The sequence below is a fragment of the Choloepus didactylus genome, chromosome 14, assembly GCF_015220235.1.
Source record: "Choloepus didactylus isolate mChoDid1 chromosome 14, mChoDid1.pri, whole genome shotgun sequence".
In the NCBI taxonomy this organism is placed as follows: Eukaryota; Metazoa; Chordata; class Mammalia; order Pilosa; family Megalonychidae; genus Choloepus; species Choloepus didactylus.
Window position 1 is genome coordinate 993096 of NC_051320.1, and position 25348 is coordinate 1018443.

Genomic DNA, 25348 nt, shown 5'->3' on the forward strand with positions numbered 1-25348 from the left:
GGCATCAAGACGATGATATCTGGACTCTGAAGGCAGGCTGTTGGCATCTGGGGTTCCTCTGCCACATAGCAAGGAACCAGCAATGGCACCTAAGGAGGAAGAAATTTTAAACAAATATGGTCAAAAAATTCAGAAGAAATATGATGAATGGGAAAAGAATGCCAAGGTTAGCAGTCTTCTTGAGGAGCATTACCAGCAGGGAAATCTTCTTACACACATTGCTTCAAGGCCAGGTCAGTGTGGTCGAGCAAATGGCTATGAGCTAGAAGGCAAGGAGCTGGAGTTTTATCTGAGGAAAAGCAAGGCCTGGAAAGGCAAATAATTCCTCTCTCCCATCCTAGCTCACATAATAAATGTGTTTATTGTTCCAAAATAATATAAAAGTAAAATAAAATAAAAACATTTTAAAAAGATCTGCTAGTCCTTGTCTCAGGTATTCCATTGTTTCATCTTCTGGCTTCTCTGTCTGCGGCTTTTTCTCTCAGCTTCTTTGGGTGCTTCTCTGAATTTCTTCTCCTTTAAAAGACTACAGTAAGAGGATTAAGACCTAATCAAAGGTCCCACCTATAATAGGTCTACACCCAAAGAAATGGATTAAAAGAACATGGCATTTTCTGGAGTACATAACAGCTTCAAACCACCACACTCCACCCTCTGGACCCCAAAAGGACATGTTCTTTCCATATGCAAAATACATTCATTCTATCACAATATCACAAAGGCTTAAATGATTTCAGTAACAGTGTTAAGTACAAAGTCTCAACAGAATCAGTTACAGGTGTGGTCTGTCATGGGGCACAATTCCCCACCTGTGAAACTTAGAAGAAGTTCTCTGCTTCCAATATACAAAGGAGGGACAGTCATAGAGTAAGCGTTCCCATTTCCATAGGGAGAAATTGAAAGGAAAACAGGGTTCATGGGTCCCAAACAGTTCAGAAAACCTACAGGGCATACTTCATTAGACTCTGAGTTCTGAGGATCATCTATAGAATGATGTTTTCTCCTCAGGACTTGATAGAGCAGTAACCCCACCCTTTCCAAGGGCTTGCACAGCAGCTCCACCCTCCAAACACTGGGGTGAGGGCTCCAACATCTCCAAGCATTGGGCTGCTGACCATGCTCTTGGCTCCACCCTCTTCAAGCATCAGTGTGGCAGCAGAACTCTAGGCCTCAACCTCCTCAAGCATCAAGTGGTGGCCATACTCTCTGCCATCTCTAGGGCACAGGCTATACTCACAACAGTGGGGTGGTGGCCAGACTCTCCCCAATACCCCTGGCATCTGGGAACACTGGGGTGGTAAAAATTTCCTCACAATGGATTAGAAAGCCTGCCCTCTGCAAACTACAGGACACACCCAACCTCTTCAGGAACACAGGTGGGTTCATTCTCCTGGCCCCAGGCCTCTTTGCTCCAGACCTCAGCTTCCATGGTTCTGACTTTGAAATCATTTTCCTTCAATCTATCCCTTTTCTGTCCCTTTTAGTCCATATTGGCTGTGGTTCCATTCATACAGACCTTGCAACAAACTTGGTTTCTCATGCAGCATGCAGGGGTCCCAACCATCAGACAATAGACTTTCCACAAATCCTGTCTGAATGACTGCATTTCCAAACCTGGCTCTCACTGAAATGGCTGACTAGTTCCATGTTCAGTTAAATCCTCACACAGGGCACTCTCCTTTGGGGATTTGCTTTCCAGAAATTCAGAATTTTTCATCAATTTCTGGTTTCTTTGTACACAAGAGTTCAATTCTCAACTTATCCCTTTCCTCTTGCATTTTATCATCAGCTGCAAGGGGAAGCCAGGCCGCACCTTCCACATTTAATTTGGAAATCTCTTCAGCTAAATATCCAAGCCCATCACTTACAAATTTTGCCTTCCATCTGACATCAGGACTCAATTTTGCCAACTTCTCTGCCACTATAAAATATGGGTTGCCCTTCTTTCAGTTTGCAATGACACACTCATTGTTTCTGTCTAATGCCTCAATTGAAGTACCATTAGCATCGATATTTCTGCCAATAGTCTCTTAAAAGCAATCTAGGTCTTTTCTATCAAGTTCCTTACAATTCTTTCAGAATCTTCCCCATATCCATTTATAAAGCTGTCCTAGCATTTTGGCCTTTAAATTTTCTGCATTGCAATAGAAATATATCAAACCTTCATAACCTGGTTTTACAGATTTTGCCTTTGAGGACAACTTATTTTCCCAAACTTTTCTACCACATCTCTTCAGTCTGGCAACACCAGAGTGTTCATATTGATCTTCCTGATATGACATGCCCTGTATCATTTCCTTTATGCTTTCTATTTCATTTTTCTCATTCAAATGCCCTCATTCTTTGGCTTCATGTGTATTTGTTTCTCAAACATTTCACAATGAAGGACCTACTTTACTTCTACTTTACTCTCATCATGGACCCCTGGTATTGATCCTGTTCCATTTTTTTTTTCTTTTATTAAAAATGTTTAGAAAAGTCCATCCTAGTTTCCAATCACCATGAGAAAACTAGTGTCATCAGGTTGCTGATGTGATTTCAGCCACTCAGCAAAGGAAATTAATGTCTTAATTTAGTTCTGCAGCTTTTAATGGCTACATAGGCAATTTGAAATCATATTATTCAAAACTTTAAAATACCTCTTGGAAACTCAGTAGTAACCACTCTTATTGCAGGAACTGTATACCTGTAACTTCTATGCTTCACACATTTTAAGTTATTTAACCTTTAGAATGTTTTCGTATTTCTGCTTTCATGTGACTACAATAAAGCACAGAGTTTTCAAGGGACTTGCTAAATTTCACACCACTGAGGGGCAGTGTGATGGGGTTGACTCTTGGCATGTGGCTTCAGACTCTGGGCAGTGATCACTGTGTCATCAAAGTTTTGAATGTTTGCGTCTCAGAGAACCTGGTTTGGAACCTGACTCTGTCTCATTTATGTTATAGGTTATCTCTGACATAATTTTAATTCCTTACTGTCCATTCTCAACCTTAGGAATTTGTTTTCCTATCTGCAGATGGTTTCTACTCTTCTAATTTCCTCTCACATGGTACCTCACAGAAGTAATGATCCTCTGTACATTCATTTTAAAACTCATATTAAGATGTTAAGAAAAGGGGGGATTTTCCCTATTCCTAATAATAAATCCAGTTAATTTTGTTTAAGCAAATGAAACAAAAGATAATCGTGGAAATATGAAAGAAACAGAAAAAAAAACATGCTAATTTGTCATAGCATGAAAAAATGGACTAAATAACAGTGGGAAAATTGACAGATTAAATGGCATAAAACATAAAAACAATGACAGTAAGGAGAAATAAAACACAGAAAGAAAAAGCAATACCATACTAATGGAAAAAACAAAGGCTGAGAAATATGTAGTGTTTATTTTGAGATAATTTTTTTTTAATTTAATCTGCGCAATAAACATGATTACGTTTAATGTGACTTGACCAATATCACAGCTAGTAAATAGTGGGATTGGGGTGTAAACTCAGGTCATTTGGCTCCAGGAACTGAAGTCTTAACTAAGATATATAATAACTATTTTGCTAGATTAATAACCATCTTAGTTATAATTAAAGGAATAAAAAAGACAGGCTGACATAAGATAGAAAATTCTCAGAAGGGAAATGTTTTCATAAATAAATGTATGAAAATGTAAAGTTTTTGCTAAAATTTTTTTTTGGAAATAAATATATAATTTTCTTATTAACCTAGCTAGATAATAGGATAACATCACAAGCAGCTTGGTTTTTTTTTCTGCATGTCTATCAGTTTTTCTGCATAACATCAATATTGGAACATTGTCCTTATTTGTAGTTAAAAATTATATAGACATATACACATATGCAAAATACTTATAGAAAATGTATGGAGAATATGCAAGAAACAAAATAGCTATCTAGTACATAGGATTATCAATTCAAAAAATTGAGAGATTGATGACCATTTTTCTTCTTGCCCTCTGATAGCAATTCATCATAATCATATAAAATTATATAATAAAATATAGTTTAAAAAGTTTGCAATCATATGTAAATTAACAATGAAAATATGCAATAGGGGCAACAATGTCACACTTGGAAAATTATTCCAAAGCTGGTTGTAGAATTTTTATCTATGTGAGTGGATATTAGATAGAGCATACGTGTCTCAGTGGACAATGGTCAAATATTGATGTATAAAAATATTTGCATTACCATACCACAAAATTGATAATTTGATTTGGAAACTATGGCAACATGAGAGGAAACCTTATAATCATTCTAAATGAAAATGAGAACACAAAATGGTATTATATGATTATTTCAATTGCAAAAATTTTATGTTTATATGAAGAAAGACTTGGAATAGAATAATCAAATCATATGTTGGAATAATGAGATTTGTATCAAATAGTGTTTTTAGAAGAAATAGCCTGGGTAATTCAGGGTGAAAACGGACATTGTTTAGGTTTGCTAAACAATGCAATATCCAGAAATGGTTTAGCTTTTACAATGGGGATTTATTAGTTTACAATGTCCAGTTCTTAGGCTGTGAAAATGTCCCAATTAAGGCATTGACAGGATGATACCTGGACTCTGAAAAAAGGCTGTCAGCATCTGGGACACCTCTGTCACATGGCTGGCATCTGCTGGTCCTTTGTTCCTGGGTTCCGATGCTTTCCATTTCTGATTCCAGTGGCTTTCTCTCTGAGCCTCTGTGTGTCCTTTCTTAGCTCCTCCAGGCCTTTTCTATGTCAGTTCTCTCTGGGTATTTCTCTCTCTGTTTCTCTCCCCAAGTTCTTTGGGTGTTTTCTGTGTTCTATCCTCATAAAGGACTCCAGTGAAAGAGTAAGTCCCACCTTGAATTGTGTGGTTCACACACATCTCAATTGAAACAACCTAATCAAAATGTCCCACTCACAATAGGTCTGTACCACAAGAATGGATTAAAAGAACATGGCCTTTTAAAATGTAAATAACAGGAGAAACCAAGATGGCGGCTAGGTGAGACAGGGCTAAGGAACACCTCCGTGGAAAACACTAGATAAGGACCAGAGAGTGACCCAGAATACCGGTTACAGCGATGTGCCAGCTGGATGAGAGCTCCTAGTTCCCAGGGGCTGTATACTTGGTGAAACTGAGAGTCTGCATTCTGAAACTAGTGAGTAAGCCGGCTGGAAGTCCCGCAGACACATGGTGATCCGGGGAAGCCAGGGTTTGGAGACTGGGGGAAAAAAAAAATGGGGAAAACCCAGGAGTGGCTGCAGGTGCAAGTGGCTGCAGGTGCAAGCGGCTGCAGGTGCAAGCGGCTGCAGGTGTGATCGTGGGAAACACGCAGTAAAACACAGCAAGAGGGGGCTGGGCTGGCCTCTTGGTGTCTGGCCTGGAAGATAGCCCGCTGCAGATATCCCTGGGGCCGGGGGATCGGAGCGGAGAGCCAGAAGCTGAAAGAATCCCCGTGGCTAGCAGCTCGCTCCCGGGAGGGCTGGATAAACTCCTGCCTGGGGCCGTGCCCACAGCCCCAGAGCCCTGCCAGTTGTCCCAGAGCTGGGAAGGAGGAACTGTGCGAGGAGGAGGGTGTGGAGATGCCCCATTTGGCCATTTTTGCATAAGGCTGAAAGTGAGCCGGCTCGGCCCCACAGCCCGGGGCTTCCCTTGAGGGACAGCGTGTGCTGGTGACATAGCACGGCATTTTCTGAGCAGAGGTCCTGGAGGAGCGCGGCTGGGCAGGGGGACCTGCTCGGAGATCCCAGAGACACTACGCCAAGTCTGCTGGTTTGTGAGACATCGAGAGAGGGGCAGGGGCCAGGGCTGAAATGAAATGAAGGCTTGGTCTCTTGAGGTCGCCTTGAATCTCCGGGAACTGGGGGGATTTGAATATTGAAGCTGTCCTTCCTCCCTGACCACCCGTACAAGCGCCCTGCATTCAGGGCGGACAGCTCCAGCAACACACCCAGGCTGAGCTCCCTGGCTGGACCCCACAAGAATCATTTCCCCACTCACGGCGGGGACAAGTGGAGAACTGACTTGAGACGTGTAGGTGACTCACAGACGCCATCTGCTGGTTAGTTAGAGAAAGTGTATGTCACCAAACAGTGTTTCTGAAAAATTAGATAGGTTTTTTTTTTTTTTTACAAATTAAAAGAATCCTGTTGAGCAGAGCAAATGCCAAAAGGCCAAAAACAACAGAAAATCTCAATGCATATGATAAAACCAGATGATATGGAGAATCCAACTCCAAACACACAAATCAAGTTATCTGAAGAAACAAAGTTCCTTGCAGAATTAATTAAAGAAACACAATTGAGGAACGAAAGCATGGCAAAGGATTTACAGGACATCAAGAAGACCATGGCCCAGGATATGAGCTACATAAAGAAGACCCTAGAAGAGCATAAAGAAGACATAGCAAGGCTAAATAAAAAAATAGAAGATCTTATGGAAATAAAAGAAACTGTTGGCCAAATTAAAAAGACTCTGGATAATCACAATACAAGACTAGAGGAAGCTGAACAACATCTCAGTGTCCTAGAAAGCCACAGAACAGAAAATGAAAGAACAAAAGAAAGAATAGAGAAAAAAATCGAAATGGATCTCAGGGAAACAATAGATAAAATAAAACGTCCAAACTTAAGACTCATTGGTGTCCCAGAAGGGGAAGAGAAAGGGAAAGGTCTAGAAAGAGTATTCAAAGAAATTTTGGGGGAAAACTTCCCCAACCTTCTACACAATATAAATACACAAAGCATAAATGCCCAGTGAATTCCAAATAGAATAAATCCAAATGAACCCACTCTGAGACATATTCTGATCAGACTCTCAAATACTGAAGAGAAGGAGCAAGTTATGAAAGCAGCAAGAGAAAAGCAATTCACCACATACAAAGGAAACAATATAAGACTAAGTTGTGACTACTCAGTGGCCACCATGGAGATGAGAAGGCAGTGGCATGACATATTTAAAATACTAAGAGAGAAAAATTTCCAACCAAGAATACTTTATCCAGCAAAACTCTCCTTCAAATTTGAGGGAGAGCTTAAATTTTTCACAAACAAATCTTGAAAGACTTTGCCAATAAAAGACCTGCCCTACTTCAGATTCTAAAGGGAACCCTACCAACAGAGAAACAACAGAAAGAAGAAAGAGATATAGAGAATTTTAACAGAAATATATAGTACCTTACATCCCAAAGCACCAGGACACTCATTTTTCTCTAGCAATCATGGATCTTTCTCCAGAAGGGACCATAAGCTGGGACATAAAACAAGCCTCAAGAAATAAAAAAAAAAAAAAAAATTGAATATACTCAAAGCACATTCTCCAGCCACAGTGGAATACAAATAGAAGTCAATAATTTTCGAACTGTAACTCCACTATTTACTTCCTACATGGCATAAATTACACAAACTCTAATGACAAATCAGTGGTTTTGAACTCAATGTAAAATATGTAATTTTAGACAACTATATAAAGGTAGGGGAATGGAGGAGTATAGGAACATAGTTTATGTGTCCTATTGAAGTGGAGGTGGTATCAAAGAAAAACAAGATTGATATGGATTTAAGAGGTTAATTTTAAGCCCCACAGCAAACACAAAGAAACTATCAGAGAATATAACCATAGAGATGAATTGTAGAGTTCAGGTTAAGAGAAATGGGGGAAGGAGCAATGGGGAGTTAAGAAATGAGGGTGGAGTTGCTGTTTGACGTGAAGGGAAATTTCTAGTAATCAATGGTGGGAAAGAGCTAGGGAGGGGGTGGAATGGGAAGATTTAGGCTGTATATATGTTCCCACAACTAAAAAAAAAAAAAAAGAAAGGAAAAAAAAAAAAGTCAGCCTAAATAGATGATCGAATGCCAAGGATGAACTTGGATGGAATTAGAGGATAGAGGACAAGTGGCTCAAAGGAACACAGCTGAGACATAAGGTAAAGGAAATATAGAATGTAAGCTTTGTATCATTGTTGAACCTGTTGTACTTCTTAGCTGCACTTAATGGGATTGCATAAAAGAATGTTCTTGTTCATGGGAAATGTATAAATGAATTACAGTGCATGTTCAAGGATGTGTGCAGCTAACTCTCATATGTTCAGAAGACAGAGCAATAGATGATGGATGATAGATAGGGAGGGAGGGAAATAGAGATGTGACAACATGTTAAGGTTGGTGGATTGAGCTATCGGGGGAGGGGGGTCAGGGTAGGATGGAATTCTTTGTATGGGGTTAGTATTGTTTTTGCAACTGTTCCTATAACTTTGAATTTATTTTGAAATAAAATAAAATAAAATAAAATAAAAATGTAAATAACAGATTTAAACCAGGACAGATATATGATTATAACACACTTTAGTTTATAGAAATATTAGAAATTGAGGATCAGTACAAATTCAAAAGCCAAGTAAATCAATATTCTCTCCTTAAGCTGACTAATAGGATAGGCTCAAAAGTAAGATAAAGAATAGATTAGTTTCCCTCCAGGTTGCCAACCTCAAAATATTACCCAGACATTTGTTATATCATGAACACTGATGAAGTCAACATCTTGAAACATAGGTAAAAAGTTGTCTAAATAGTTATTTGTAAAATATATTCCACCCAAGATAAAACAGGGGCATGTTACAATACACACAGACATGAGTAAACTGAACTGAGAATATTTTCTTCAGGAGGGATTCTGTAAAATTGCTGGTGCTTAATTATACTGGAAAAGTGTTATTCAGATTTTAGAGCATATGGATAAGCTGTATAATACTGGCAATACTTGTGTCTATGTATGAACATTTGTATATTTGTAAAATATTTTTTTATAAATTATTATTAATACTGAGAATAAGGTAGGGCAGATATTTGCACTCAATTTTTTATATGAAGCCCAAGTTTCAAAGTGATTAAGTCACATGAACAAGGAAAGAATAAGCACTGCATTTTAAAATCCTGGTAGGAATCACAATATATGAAAGATATTTTCTTTTTGTTCCAAAATACATATGCTTCGGTATAATTCAGTGAGTTTCTGAATCACTAGATAAATCTGCAAGAGGCCTGGAAATCTGCAGATTTATAAAGATCCCTGGGGCATTCTGGTACAACCCAAGGACAGTTAGAATTAACAGAGTGCAGAACAGAACAGAGGAATTCAGAGTTTAGGCCACTGATCTCCTCAAGATGTCATTTCTTTTCTTTTCCCTGCAGATTAAATTTTTGTCAACTGCATTCTACCTACAGCTACTGATATAACATTGAATAAGAGTGTGGATGAATTCATTCTGTTGGGGTTGACACAGGATGCCAGAAAGCAGAAAGCAATATTTGGGGTCTTCTTGATTCTTTACCTTGCAACTCTTTTGGGAAACTTTCTGATCGTGGTGACTGTTAAGGCAAGTCAGACACTTGGGAACCCCATGTACTTCTTTCTCTTCTACCTGTCCTTTGCTGATGCTTGCTTCTCTACAACAACAGCCCCCAGGTTGATTGTGGATTCCCTTGTTCATAAAACGGTCATTTCCTACATTGAGTGCATGACTCAGGTCTTTGTAGCCCATTTCTTTCGGGCCATGGAGATATTTGTGCTCATTCTCATGGCCTTTGACCATTTATGTGGCCATTTGTAAACCCCTGCAGTACACAACCATCATGAGTCACCGTGTCTTGTTGTGTGGTGATTCTGGCTTGGGTGGGATCTTGTATCCATTCTTCAGCACAGCTTTTCCTGGCTTTGAAATTGCCTTTCTGTGGCTCCAATACTATTGATCATTTTTTCTGTGACTTGCAGCCCTTGTTGAAACTTGCCTGCATGGACACTTATGTGATAAAGTTGTTAGTTGTGTCTAATAGTGGAGTTATATGCACAGTGAGCTTCATAATATTGCTTATCTCCTATGTAGTTATTTTACATTCCCTGTGAAACTACAGTGCAGAAGGAAGGCACAAAGCTCTCTCCACCTGTACATCCCATTTTATTGTGGTTGTCATATTTTTTGGGCCATGTATATTCATATGTACACACCCACCAACCACTTTTTCAGTGGACAAGACAGTGGCTGTGTTTTACACAATGGTACACCCTTGCTTAACCCTCCAATCTATACACTGAGAAATGCAGAAGTGAAAAATGCCATGAAAAAGTTATGTTGTAGCAGGTGAAAAATTTAGCAGAGGAATAACTTATGTGGAATCTAGTTTATGTTTCCTTAACAATTTAGATTATGTTATATGAACAGGAAAATAAAATATCCTTACCAATAAATAATTAACAATCTGTCCATGCCTCATAATCATTTTGAACACACTCTAATGACTCAGTTGAATTCTTTTAACATCTGGCCATTGACATGTGATTACTTAGCTTCTTGTTCAAATTTTTATTCAGAAAAAAATGTATTGCCTAACAAGAGAATGAATGATTTGTAAATATGTATGTGGCCACCAAATTCCTTTCTAGGCTTTTATTCTAGTCCTTTACAGAATTTATCAACATGAGCTGGTCTATAAGGGACTAGATAATTCAAAATCAAGTTGTTTCCTTGCTAATCTGAGGAGAAGAGAAGATGGCCCTGAAGATACAAGTTTGGGGATTTCTGTCTGAGCCTGTCTTACTGGGGATCTACTATGGATAGAACTTCAGCCTTCAATAAAATTTGGAAAGTTCAGGGCCAATTTAGACTTTCACTGAAAACTTTTATCATCCTGTGGATGGTGATGGAGGAGGTTACTGTAAGCAGTAACGGCCATTTAGGCATCCTCCTGAGACTTTCATGTTGCTCTTGCAAAGGGGAGGAAGGAACAAGTGATAGCATTTGGCAGCTGGAATAAACAGAAGACTAGAGAACAATGAATGAACTAAGAATAATGTTAAAAATAAGTGGTAGTTTTTCCAGGGTAGAGTAGGAGCTTTATCTTCCTTATATTTCAGGATTCACTTTTTTCTATGATCATGTTTACAGGAAGAAATGAAGTTTCAAGTATTTATATGTCAGGTACCTAAAGTAGTTTAGTTTATTCTTCTTTCATGTCTGTTTTAGGTATTAAGAATGATGAAATAAACATATTTTTGTTCCTGCTAGAAACTCTAAGCCATGTTTCTGATTTTTTTGGAATTACTGAAGAATTGAAAATTTATCTCTACTGTTTCTCAAACTTTGACCTTTTAGTTTCATATGAGAATGTTTTAAAATGTGTATTTCCTTGTTGAAGGCAATCTAATCTATACCCATTACAAGAACACACACACTAACTCTTAACCTCATAATCAAGTAATGGCATGCTGTATCAGAACTTGCATTATTTTTTCAATCACGTTGGCACTGGGAAGTACCAATGTAGTGATAGTGGCTAGTGAAAAGAAAAAGATGAACTTCATAAGCAAATGAAGAATTGTAGTCAACTGGAGGCAAAACTTCATCACTTAGCCCCAATGGATTCCAAAGAATTCAGATAATGTATAGAAAACTGGTTAAGTCTTAAAGAAGACATATGCCAGAGACATCAGTGCCATATTCACAACTGGCGATTTTGCTTCATATCCCCTCCAAATAAATTCTCACAATTTTCCTAATTTTATGTCTTGGAGTTCTGTTTTTAAAACATTAGAATCTAGTCCCATAAAGAATTTATCTGAGTAAAATTGGTTCTTAAATAACCAATACAAACTCAAAAGAAAACTTTAACTCTTGTTTTGCAGTGCTCCTTCAAATTTGATACAGTAGAAGATAGTCTTCACTTGTCTCTGAATAAAGTCTCTGAAAACTTCATGAAATCTCTTGGCCCACACTTATCATTTCATATATAGTGTGTCTAGTCAAAATTTCTGTTTTAACATGTTATATAATAAATATTAAATCATAAATCATATCAACAGTGGATTTCAAAATTATTTTAATTTAAAATGTGGTTGTACATTATCCAACTGTAGAATCATTTGTTTGCATACATAAAAGAAACATTTTGAGGAAAAACCTTCTAAAATTAAATCTTATCTCCAAAAAAGGAAAATTTCAAAGTGAATTACAACTATGAGATCTGTTAATGGTGCTCCAGGGGTGATGGGCAAAGACTGAGCTTTTGAAAGACTAATGGGAGAAGAGCAGCAGGGAACTGACAGATCATACTTAATGAGAGTGGGAAAGGAGGCCAGAAGGTCAGTCTCTAATTGGGTAGGACACTAGGGACTTCGTAAAACATCCAAGGCATCTATTATAAAATCCACTGTGATTTATATGATCAGAGGAGCCATTTTCGGTTTCATGGCTGCATTCATGTCTGAGGCTTTGTTCACAAAAAAGACCCACAGTATCCTTGAAGGAATTGCCACAAGGTTTTAAAAGAAATGGGGTTTCTTAGTGTTTAAGGAATTATATTACCTGTTACTTCAAATAACCATAATAACAGTGCAATTAAGGGGCCATTTGGGACCAAGATGGTGACAACTATCTGTAGGGCTCGGTGGGATACTACAGGGGATGCTCTTTCTCTACACCCTGCTATACGCTGAGTCAGAAGGAGAGCATCAGACTGTAGCATTGGAGTTAGATTTTCCGTATTTGAAGAAGTTGGACTGAGCTAAGGAATTACAGCTGGTCTTCTATCTTAAATATTCCCTGGGCTCTCAATTTAGCCTGCAGTAGAAAAGTACTAGATACATGTGGATGAAAATATATGTGTGTTAATAAAAATATCATATTAGGCCAATTCGGAGCAAAGGCTATCCAATAATGAGAAGGTTTTAAGGCTTGTAATAGATTCAAATATATAACTCAGTGATGATAATTCCATTCATAATTCTGTGTTCTTATTACCACCATTCTTAACCAAAAATTTCCATCACCAAAACAGAAACCCTGAATCAATTAAGTAAATCTATCATAATTCCAAGTACTCTGAGTCTTTTAAATACTTTATCCTTAAACAATCTTTTGGATGCAAATAGTTGTGGCAATATTTACTATTAGAATGTACCAAATCCCACTGAGAACATATAATTTCACATTTCTCTAATTTTTTCTAACAATAAAAGAAGAGCATATAAAGGGAAACATTTTTTTCTAATAGGAGATACATTTGTACTTGACTGCATTTTTCATGTCCAGCTTTTCCCTGAGAAACAAAATAATAAACATTTAAATGAATATTTAAGATTATGTAATCTGATTCCTAGATACTTCTATTCTAACCTCTGTAAGATCCTAGATTATTTGTTTGGCTCATGTAATTTTGGAAGAAGCTGGATTAACAAAATGTGTATATGTAGTGAGTAGGTAAATATTTTGAAATCTAGTTCTAATCGTTAAATATTCTGTACAATATCACTGCCAAAAACTTGTTAAAATAATTAATAAATAAGGATGAGCCTTATGTTGGTATTTTTCTGGTGATGTTTTAAACCTGAGAAACAATAAGAGTTTAGTAATTTGTGCATGTGTGTGTGTGTGTGAGTGTTTTACATTTAAATTTTTATTGAGCGAACTGTGGCTTCACATGCAGTTGAAGTAATGATACACAGAGATCTCATGTACACTTAGCTTAGTTTCTCCAGTGATAACACTTTACAAAATGATGATATGATATCAAACCAAGATATTGCTATTGACACAATCTACTGATCTTACTAATATTTCCCCACTTTAATTGTACTTACTCATGTGAGTATGTTAATTATATAAAATTTTATCATGTTTTGTGAATCCACCATCACAAGCAAGGAAGTGAACAATTCCAACACAATAAGAATCCCTCCTGTTGCTCTTTTATGACCAAATCTACTTACCTGCCCACTGCAACCACTAGTCTGTGTCCATTTCTATACTTCTGTTAGTTTAAAAATGTTTTGTCACAGACATAGGGGACTGGTGGTTTGATGGGTTGAGCCCTCTACGACAGGTTTTACCCTTGGGAAGATGGTTGCTGCAAAGGAGAGGCTAGGCCTCCCTATAATTGTGCCTAAGAGCCTCCTCCCGAATGCCTCTTTGTTGCTCAGATGTGGCCCTCTCTCTCTAGCTAAGCCAACTTGAAAGGTGAAATCACTGCCCTCCCCCCTACGTGGGATCAGACACCCAGGGGAGTGAATCTCCCTGGCAACGTGGAATATGACTCCCGGGGAGGAATGTAGACCTGGCATCGTGGGACGGAGAACATCTTCTTGACCAAAAGGGGGATGTGAAAGGGAATGAAATAAGCTTCAGTGGCAGAGAGATTCCAAAAGGAGCCGAGAGGTCACTCTGGTGGACACTCTTATGCACACTTTAGACAACCCTTTTTAGGTTCTAAAGAATTGGGGTAGCTGGTGGTGGATACCTGAAACTATCAAACTACAACCCAGAACCCATGAATCTCGAAGACAGTTGTATAAAAATGTAGCTTATGAGGGGTGACAATGGGATTGGGAAAGCCATAAGGACCACACTCCACTTTGTCTAGTTTATGGATGGATGAGTAGAAAAATAGGGGAAGGAAACAAACAGACAAAGGTACCCAGTGTTCTTTTTTACTTCAATTGCTCTTTTTCACTCTAATTATTATTCTTGTTATTTTTGTGTGTGTGCTAATGAAGGTGTCAGGGATTGATTTGGGTGATGAATGTACCACTATGTAATGGTACTGTAAACAATCGAAAGTACGATTTGTTTTGTATGACTGCGTGGTATGTGAATATATCTCAATAAAATGAAGATTAAAAAAAAATGTTTTGTAATCAGATTCATATGGTAAGTTAACTTTGGTGACTGTTCTTTAGCCTTCAGCATAATGCCTTGAGGATTCACCCAAGTTGTTGTATGTACCAATAGTTTGCTCCTTATTTTTTCTGGAGGGGGACAAATACTAATTTTTTTATTAGAGAATTTGGATGTTTACAGAAAAGGCATGCAGCAAATAGAGAGTGTGATATACCCCCACACCTACACAGAGATTTCCCTATTATGAACACTTTGCATTAGTGTAGTTAACTATGTTACAATTATTGAACATTTATTCTAATTCTACTACTACATATAATCCATAGTTTACATTAGGGTTCATGGTTTGCATTGCACAGTGCTGTGTTTGTTTGTTTTTTTTTATTTTTATTCTCATAATCTAAAATTTCCACTTGTAATAGATTCAAATATATAACTCAGTGATGATCATTCCATTCATAATTCTGTGTTCTTATTACCACCATTCTTAACCAAAAATTTCCATCACCAAAACAGAAACCTTGAATCAATTAAGCATTAACTCACATTCCCTACCCCACCCCAGCCCTTGACAACCTGTATTCTAGTTTCTGACTCTAAGAATTTGCTTATTCTAATTAGTTCATTCCAGCAAGATCATACAATATTTGCCTTTCAAGGTTCATCCATGTTGTCATGTGTCAGAACTGTATTCCTTTACATGGCTGAATAATGTTCCATAGTATGATATACAGCACATTCATCCATTCACATACAGATGGACACTTAGGTTGAATTCATATTTTCACAATTGTAAATAATGCCACTATGGACAATTGTGTGTAAATATCTGTTCGAGTCCCGGCTTTCAATTCTTTTGGGTATGTACCTACAAGGGGTATTGCCAGGTCATATGGTAATTCTGACCCAATCTTGTCACTCTCTAACTAGATCATTATTTTCTATCCACTCTGGTCCTAAACAGTTCCTTGAAAGTGTCATGGCAGTTACTCCAGAGTTTCCCTGTGTTTTTCCAGAATATTCAATGCAGAATATTCATCATATGGAGTCTTCCTTTAGATCATTTTTATCAATTATCAGTGCTTTTCCTTATCATTAATCTTATTGATTAATACATTTGATCACTTTTCATAAAGAAATCGCAACATAATTCAAATAACCTTGAAATGTTGACCTGCTTATAGAATCATCTCTGACTATGGAATATGAAGTGTTTTCCCAGAAATAATCATAGCACTTTTTTACATTAACTATTCTAATGATCCCTCTCTGACATTTTTTTTTTTTTTAGTTTTAATTGCTTAGTGATTGTCTCCTTTTCCCCCTAACCACTAAAATTTGGCTATTTGGGAAAAAAATGGCCATTGCATTCTATAATCATGCAACAGAAACCTCGAAGTTGCCAAGAATAAATAAAACAAAACTCCTTGCCTCACAGATTTTCAGTCTAGAAAGAAAGATGCAAAGCAACAAAAGTCAACTCAGGTAGAGAGAAGAGCTGACACACAGGCACTGAGGTGAGGAAGGGCTTGCCTAACTCTCGGACATGTGAAACACTCAACATGAAAGGGGCCTAGTGAAGGAAGGCTGAGGTGCTCAAGATGTGGTTGGAGATGTAGAGACAGTAACCAGGTTAATGACAGGATTCTAGGTCAAGGCAAGGAGTCTCTAAAGGCTGGGGAGAGCCAAGGAAGGGTATAAAGTAGGAGAGTATCACAATTCCTAAATACCTTAAATCATAAATCAGATTGATATTTTCAAAAGGTCTCCCTGGCTTCTAGCACAAAACAGACAGTTTTATTTCTTCTGCATTTCTAACAGAATAACTTCTCTTTATGAGAAACACATGATGTTCTCAGTATGCCAGTAATTTCCAACTGAAGTCTCTTGCTTCATCCAGAGATTCCTCATGGCATTTTTCACTTTCGCATTCCTCAGGGTGTAGATCAAAGGGTTTAACATGGGTTTTACAATGGCGAAAGTCATAGCCATTGCCTTGTCTATGGGGTAAGTGGCCACAGGCCTCATGTATAAGAAGATACACGGCACAAAGAACAAGACCACCACTGTGAGATGAGAGCCAAAGGTGGAGAGGGCTTTGCACCGCCCTTCAGAGCTGCAAGACCTCAGGGAACAGAGGATGACCACGTAGGAGTCAATAAGCATAAAGAAGATGGTCACACACATCACTCCACTGTTGAGGATGAGGAGGAGGCCCAGGACATGAGGTCCATGCAGGCCAGTTTCAACAATGGAAACAAATCACACATAAAATGATCAATGACATTGGGGCCACAGAAGGATATTTGGTACATAAAGAGAAGCTGTATCATTGCGTGCATAAATCCCTGCACACAGGCCACTCCCAGCAGCAGGCAGCACACCCAAGGACTCATGATGGTCAGGTAGTGCAGGGGCTTACAGATGGCCACATAGCACTCATAGACTACAACAATGAGAAGGATGATCCCCACAACACCAAAGAAATGTTCTGCAAAGAGCTGGGTCATGCAGCCTTTCAGGCAGATGGTAGTGCTCTCAGAGAGGGAGTCCACAATCATTTTGGAGGCAATGACAGAAGAGTGGGTGACATCCATGAGGGCCAAGGAAGTAAGGAAAAAATACATGGGTGATCTCAGATTCTGGCTTGGGATCATGGTTACCACAATGAGTAGGTTTCCCACAACTGTGGCCACATACATGATTAGAAACACAGCAGAGAATATTTTCTACATTCTGGATTGTTCGAAATACCAAAAACAATGAATTCTGTCACATTGTTCTTATTTCCCATTCATCAGGTGCTGATACGATCTCCAGAGAAGAGTTCATAAACCTAAACAAAAGCAACATATGACTTACAATTAGTTATTATTTGACTTCATTTATTTCTAAGAACTCAGGAAAATTTTTTATTTTTATTCATCCATTCATTCATTCATTCATTATCCAAGCCTTTACCTTTTAGTATGTTCTAAGTATTGTAAAAGACAGATAATTTGTTAATGCACAGTTTCCACAATGTATTTTCTCTTTTTTAAAATGATTTTTCCATGCAAAATACGTTTCTCCTCCTCTGTCTCCCTTTATGAGTGTTATTATGAATAGATAATTTTCACTGAACATCCACCTGTTCCAGGCACTAGACTACACATGAAGGAACTGAGTCTTACAGTCTAGGAAACTTAACCAAGCTTGCACAGCTGGTAGGTGGTAAAGCCAGAATGTGGACCACGTTTTCCGACTACAGAATCGGTGCCCCTAAACATCAATATTGCTTCTCTAGTAATTATGTTGTGAGTTTGTTATTTACCAATCATTATGCTAAGAACATTATAATCATTATCCCATTTTATCTTCAAAACAGTCTGGTGACATTGGTTCTTCATGCAGTGCTCTTTTTCAAACAATAGGGTAATTATTTGTAATTCCGTGTTTTACTTCTAACTATTACATGGCCAAAATACACCTGAAACTATTGATTGTTTAATTGCTGATTAGTGTGTTGCTAAATGGTGAAGACTTCTAACCATGATGCTCCAGAAAAGACCCAGATCCACAAGATAATTGATTCCATCTCTCTACATGAACGTGAACAAGCCCAAGTCATTTTCAGTAGCTGCTGTTCCCTAAATCGTGCATAGGATTCTGGAGCATAATAATTACAACTATTAAACAATTAGCTTTTAAGTTCACTAACTATGTTTCTGGGCATTGTGTCAAGTACCATACCTGTATCTCATTTAATACTCGTGATCCCTTATGGGGTAGGAACCATTACTACTCACATTTTAAAGAAGAGGAAACTGAGGCCTCAAGAAGTTAAATGCTGTGTCTAATATTATACACCTGGTGTGATGTGCCTGGTACATTGATCACACAGCTCAGATTCTTAATCACTATGTTCTACAGCTGTAGAGAAGAACAGAGTACATGGTGTTTTAGGGGAGTTACTACTGCAACCAAGAGGAAAAGCTAAAATGAAAACAGCTTACATTGCTGGTGGCTTTTAAGCAAGGCTGGCTGCCATGTGGTAGGAATTTTGCAAAGAGTGTGGCTTCCAATTGATATCTGGATTATACCACTTTGTGTATGAAGAGAGGTCACATTTGCTTACACCAACCCTAGTGCTCAGCCCCATTCCTTACACAAAGTGGAGAAAGACAACATAAGACTATGGAAGTGACATTATATTCACATGACTTGATCCCACTCTTCTCTATCCTAGCCCTGGAACTGAGGTGTTTCTTGCAAAAGGCCTTGCGAAGTGTAAGAATGCTGAGTCAGGAAAGGAGGATTGCATCACTAATTAGATTTGGGCATATTACTGGCATCTCTGAGTCTCTGGCATCCAGTGAGGATGGTTCACTAGATGAAAAGCAACATGAGGGATTTAGCTTTCTTAAAACACAAACACTTTTTGTCTGCATTAATTATTTATGCCTCTATGTATGATTTCCTTAGGGAGTGGTTCATTTCCTGTTAGAAAAGGGACAGAGAAAAATGTTTGACAGCTACAGCTCTAGATAATATCTTATGTCCTGCCAGACCTTACTGCTTGGAACTTATAGTGAGCCCCTCTTGACACAGGACAAAATTAAATGTTTCCATCTGATATTCAACTCTCTTCACCAGCCCCTTCCCTCCTTACTCATTCAACTGTATTTCTCTGTTCTCTTCTTTTTATTTATTCCACTGTCAATGCCACCTGCTTTCTGCCAGACTCACACCTAGTTTCTTTCCATGGAAAACTTTCTATCTGTGGGGAATGTGACTGGATCCATACGCAGCAAACCTACTTTGCAGTCACAGCCAGGTCATTTGCTGGCTTTGTCATCTCAGCTTCCCCAAACCTCGATTTCTGCAGCAACACAATTAGCAAAGAAATCATAGGTGACATGGATGTACAGCTTGCAACTTGCGGGCAATGAGCAAAGTTCTTTTTTTTTTTTTTTATCATTGAATCATCACATTGTGTGGATTTTCTGAAAACTGAGTGAGAGTTAGCTGTATCACTTCCTCACAGCATTTTTTGCAGACATGTGATTACCTCCAGACAATAGGCTATTAACTATTATTCTTCACAGTCCCCCCAATATCAGCACATCCTGCCTCACAGAAATGCCTTGATGGCTAAAGGAGGTAATACACATGAGGAAACTTTGGGAAGCAAAATTCCCATGTTACTCATGATTATCTCATTATGTCTACAAGCTTCCACCTTGCCTATTGCCTCTGTCCCTGCCCTCTGCAATCACCAACCTATCACCAGGTCTCCTCTGTTCCTCCCTTTCTCCCTAATGCCTGCATTCCCCTTGACCACCCTGGGTATTTAGTCCATCTATTTCTAAGATGCATGTCCTGTATAGTTTGGTTATTTCATAGTTTTCTTATTTCCATATTGGGATGCTTGAGGATTGCCACTTCTTTTTCATGCATCAGGGTTGTTAATATATTACTAAGAACAGAGTGGGCACCAAAACAATTCAAGATATTTTATCAATTGTAAGGAAACTGCCACTGCAATCACCATCACTGTTACCATCAACACCATTACTCCCATGGATAGGTCTACTTGCAACTCAATTTAGTGGTTATCTTTTTTTTTTTTTTTTTTGATGCAAGTAATACATGAATCCATTATCATTGCAAAAATCAATATTATCTGAGATGAAAAATGAGAGTTGTTCTTGATCCCCATATAATTTCACTCTCCTCCTTAGAAATAATCACTGTTACCAATTTAGTGTGGATTCTTCCAGAATTTTTCTTTACATTTATATATGCATACGTGTCTCAACAGACATACATAGTTCTGTTTTGTGTATATGGGTGTGATTTTTTTGTATTGATATATATTGGAGCATGCTGTACATATACCTTTTATGTGCTTTTTTAAATCATAGTTTCATTGTGGAATATAACATATATACATAGAAGTGATAACTTTCCAAGTGCAATTTGACAAGTAGTTAGAGATCAAATTTCAAAGAATGTTATGGGTTACAGTTCCACAGTTTCAGTTATTTCATATTATTGTGAAATATAACATATGTACAAAAAGGAGCTGATTTTCAAATTACAATTTAACAAGCAGACATAGAGCAAATTTCAAAGAATGCTATGGGTTACAGTTCCACCATCTCAATTCTTTCCTTCTTGCTGTTCTATTACCCCAGCAACTAAGAAAAAGAAAATTACATAGAAATTCAGTATTCATAATCCTTTGTTAAATTCCATCTTGTCTGTTGCTACCCCTTCCTCTAGTTTAATCACTTTCCCAATCTTCAGGGATGACTAGGCAGTAACCACCCTAACTTGTTCACATTGAAAAGGGATGTCAACACTATGGGAAAAGGGGACACATCATGTTGATTTTCTTGAAGAGTCTATTGCCTCTGGGTTTTGGGACTTAGCTGGCATAGGAGTTCTCTGGAGGATTTAAGTTTTTGAAGAATAAACTTAGTGAGTGAAATGTTTATAGTCTCAGAAAAGGATCTGGGTATTTTTTAGGGAACATATAGAGAAATATAAATATTCAACTTATGCTTAAATTAAAACTATTAATCTAAACTATAATTCACTAAATATTTCACACTTTAATAAATGATACTTTTTTTTTTTTCCTAATCAGAGTTCAGAGGCCAACAGAGGTGAAGAAAAGAGAAAAATGGTCTTGGAACCCAGGGTAAGGAGAAAGAGAAGAAAAGAAATGGAAATAGCAGACACAGATTATGGGGACCCAGGGCCCAGTCCCCCTCCCCTCCATAGTGAAAATGAATTATTGCAGGGAGCCACCTACTTGACTGGGACTGATGTTAAAGCTTATCAGACCTCCCTGGGGGTGTGGGGGAAAGAATGTACAAATGGTATCATAAACAAAGCATTAAATCTCCCCTTCTCTGATAAATGTTGATAACAAACCTCCACACCCCTGTGTCACAAGACTCTGCCCAAACTCTGTTTTCATATCCTATGGAATGCCTTTGTCTTTATCCTTATAAACCGTTTCCTATCACCTCTGCCCACCCCCCACTCTTTGTGGAGTGCTAGCTTCTGTCTTTCCCAGCCAGCCACCACTGGGAAGAACCCTCTCCTGTCTGTAAGTCCTGTTAAACTCATGTCTGACTCCATGCCTGGTATGTTCTTTGGTCTTGGGGCTGATCTGGGTTGGAACACAGATACACACTTACAAGGGTGGGTGGGGAGGGAGGATACAGAGAGGAAATACAGATGTTGGAGAGATAGAAATGAAATTGGAGACCTTCAGCAGATTCAAAGGAGATTGAGCACTGCACAGAGCTTTTGAGGGGACTAAAGAACAAATTGTGAGAATGTAACATAAGACTTCATATTAAAGAATCTTCAAATCTTATTCTGTAAAATATATATTTTGCATTCTCATGGAGGAACATTAATCCTGAAAGGTACAGGTAAAGATGTGTTGTGACAACTTTGTCATAATTTTCCAATTAGCTAGCCAAATTATTCTTTAATGTCTAAAGGTATAATTGCAGATGGATTATACACTACTTTTGGGTATTAGCATACCAAAGGCAGCTAAGTATTAGTAGAGAGAATAATGAATTGGAGTCTGAAGTGGTGAATTCGAATACTTTATCTACTACTTACCAGCTGTGGGATCCCGTGTGTAAGTAAATTATTAATCTTTGCTGAGACTTATTTGCTAATCTATTGCCAAGAGCTACAAGATGTCCTCTGCAGTACTTTCACCTTCCAAATCTCTCAACAGTGCATACAATTTGAGTAACTTAATTTATATCCAGAGACTAAGATATAGGGAGTGTGGGAAATGTGGCTTTTATCATTTAAACAAACTTCCAAAGTGAAGGTGGTTGGAATGAAGGTGAAGGGAGACAATTTTGCATGCTTTTTAAATTTTTTTATTGGATGCTAGATATTGTTAATTTTACCTTTTGGATGCTGGATATTTTTATACTCTTATAATTATTATATTGGCTTATTCTGCAGGAAACAAATAATAATAACGACTGGGGACAAACTTTTCTTTTCTGGATGTTAACAGGAAGCACACACACACACAAAACACATACGTATATATAAAAGTTTGGCTAACACAGAAAAGAGGGTCAGGATCACTGAGGAAGCCCAAGCTTCAACACTGAGCTTTTCCAGCTTATAGAGGGCCCTTCCTTTCTTGCCTCCTGACCCCTTCTGCCATCTTCAAAACTCAACTAAAGAGAGATCATCAATTTTTACTTACTAGTATTTTATCAAAAGTTGATGTTGAATATCCTATTAAATCTCTCTAGTCCTTAGATCATTTATTATTATGAATTGCATTTATGGGAATGCTTACCATTGACCCATTCTTGCATTACTGAAATTAAAAATAAAACCTACATTGCTCATGATATACTTATGTACTTTAGCTTTTCTTTTCTTTTTTACTCTTCCTTTTGTTCCTCTTCACTTTTTAAACAATTCAGCCCTAAAACCATCAGATGAGACTCAGCAAAGTAAGTGTCCACATAGTGCTCAGAATGGGAACTGGGTGGCCCAGAGTGAGGTGTCAAAGTCCAATGAGATGAGGAAGTTTTCCTTGAAGTATGGAAAGTCAGGGGTGGGAACTGCCTTATGTGGGGAGTCATGTCAGAGACTGAGCAAGTTGAGGAGAATATATATATATACATATATATATATATATATATATATACACATATAATCCAAAATGAGGAAAAATCTATTGAATTCAAGCTGCCTTGGCTTCCCTTAATTTCCAGCTCCATTTCTTCACTCGAGAGTTCACCAAGTTCCACCTTGATGTCTCCTCCCTGCTCTGAAGCTTGGAAACTCTTTTCAAGTGTTATGGATTGAATTGACCCCTCCCCCACCCCTCTCCCATAACGAAAAAAAAAAAAAAGTTTAAGTCCTAACCTCCTGTCACATGAATATGATCCTATTCAGAAAGGAGATTTTGAAAATGTTATTACTTAAGATGAGACCAAACTGGGTTAGAAGAGTTCCTAATCCAATTTGACTGGTGTTCTTATAAGGAGAGGAAATTTGGACACAGTTAGTAAGAGATGGATAGAGAGAAGACAGCCACATAACAGAGTAGGAGATTGAGTTATGCCATGGATTGCCGGCTAGCCTGAACCAGAACCCCACAGACTTCAGAGGATTCATGGCCCTGCCAATGCCTTAACTTTGGACTTCTGGCCTCCAAAACTGTGAGGCAATAAATTGTTGTTGTTCTCAGCCATCTAATTTGTTGTACTCTGTTATAGCAACACCAGCAAGCTAAGACACTATGCAATAAACTGTGGTAATAGGGCTCACCTTATTTGTTTTTCCTCTCTCAGGAATCACTGTTACGCAGTCTATGACGTCCAATCTCTTAAAATCATGTTTCATATATTTTCCCAGTTTTTTAGTTGCTTCAGATGAGAACACAAATGCAGTCCCTTGAATTCTATCTTGGCTAGAAGCAAAATTTCCAGAAACCTTATTATTTATTGATCTGACGCAAGAGAAATTAATAAGACTTTCATTTTTTTCTTCATTTTTTGGAATTTGTTTTGATTTCTCATTTGGGGATACCTATAACCGATTGAGGATCCAGCTTTGAGATTTGTAAGCACTTAATACTAATCTATCTTTTAAAAAAAATTATTCTGGGAACCTTTAGATTCAAAACACATGCATACACCTAAAATACACATACACACTTTTAGTTTTTTGAAATCAATCACAACATGAGCTATTAGGCCTTTCAGAGACTTGATAGCTTTTAATCACAAGTGTTCTCCAAAGGTGAATAACTTTTATTCTAATATACAGATGAACTGCCAATGACCAATCTGAGAAGATCTACAGTCTGAGTGTGTAAGGAATTTCCTCTGTCTATATGAAACATTTTGTCTGGGATCCACTTGTTGTGAGAAAATATGAGGCCAAGGATCAAACTGAAGTTAATCCTAATCTATTTTGCCACCTGGTTTTTATTTGAATGGCGTAGTAGGAAATTACTATTTTCTGTTTTTCATTCATCACTCAGTTTTCTATAAAAAAAATGTTTGATAATTCAAACAACAAAAATGACTTTATAAATTCTTAGTTTGAAAATGGATTTCAAACAAGTTATAGGAATAGGTTTCTTGGATCCTGCTTAGGAAGTAGAAAGCTGGAAAGGGTATCAGTCACATCCTAATCACATGAAAACACTGTGAAAAGCAGAATAATGTCAGATGTGATTAAATTAAGAACATGAGGTGGAGAGATTATCCTGGATTATCTGTGTGGACCCAATGTTATCACATGGCATTTAAAATAGATGAAAAAACACAATGGTGGAAGCAGTCAGAGAGAATTTAAGATGCCACGCTGCTGGCTTTGAAGATCGAGAAAGAGGCTAGAAGCCAAGGAATGCAGGTGTGCTCTGAAAGCTAGAAAAGACAGGGAAACAGATTGTCCCTTAGAATCTCCAGATGGAAGGCAGTCCACCGACACCTTGATTTTCAGCCCACTAAGGACCACTTCGGACTTCTGACCTACAGAACTATATGAGAATAAATTTGCATGGTTTTGAGCCACTGAATCATGGTAATTTGTTACCACAATAATATGAAACTAATACAACACTGAATAATCTGCAAAACTATAAATACCTGTACCTATCAGAGAGCAGGGAAACCAGGTAGCCTAA

General features: G+C 37.8%; 2 pseudogenes; one reads left to right on the plus strand and one right to left on the minus strand.

The window, feature by feature from the left end:
- Nucleotides 1-82: 82 nt before the first annotated feature.
- On the plus strand, nt 83-10132 carry LOC119509542 (annotated as a pseudogene).
- Nucleotides 10133-16491: 6359 nt separating this feature from the next.
- Nucleotides 16492-17452, minus strand: LOC119509543 (annotated as a pseudogene).
- Between the last annotated feature and the right edge of the window lie 7896 nt (nt 17453-25348).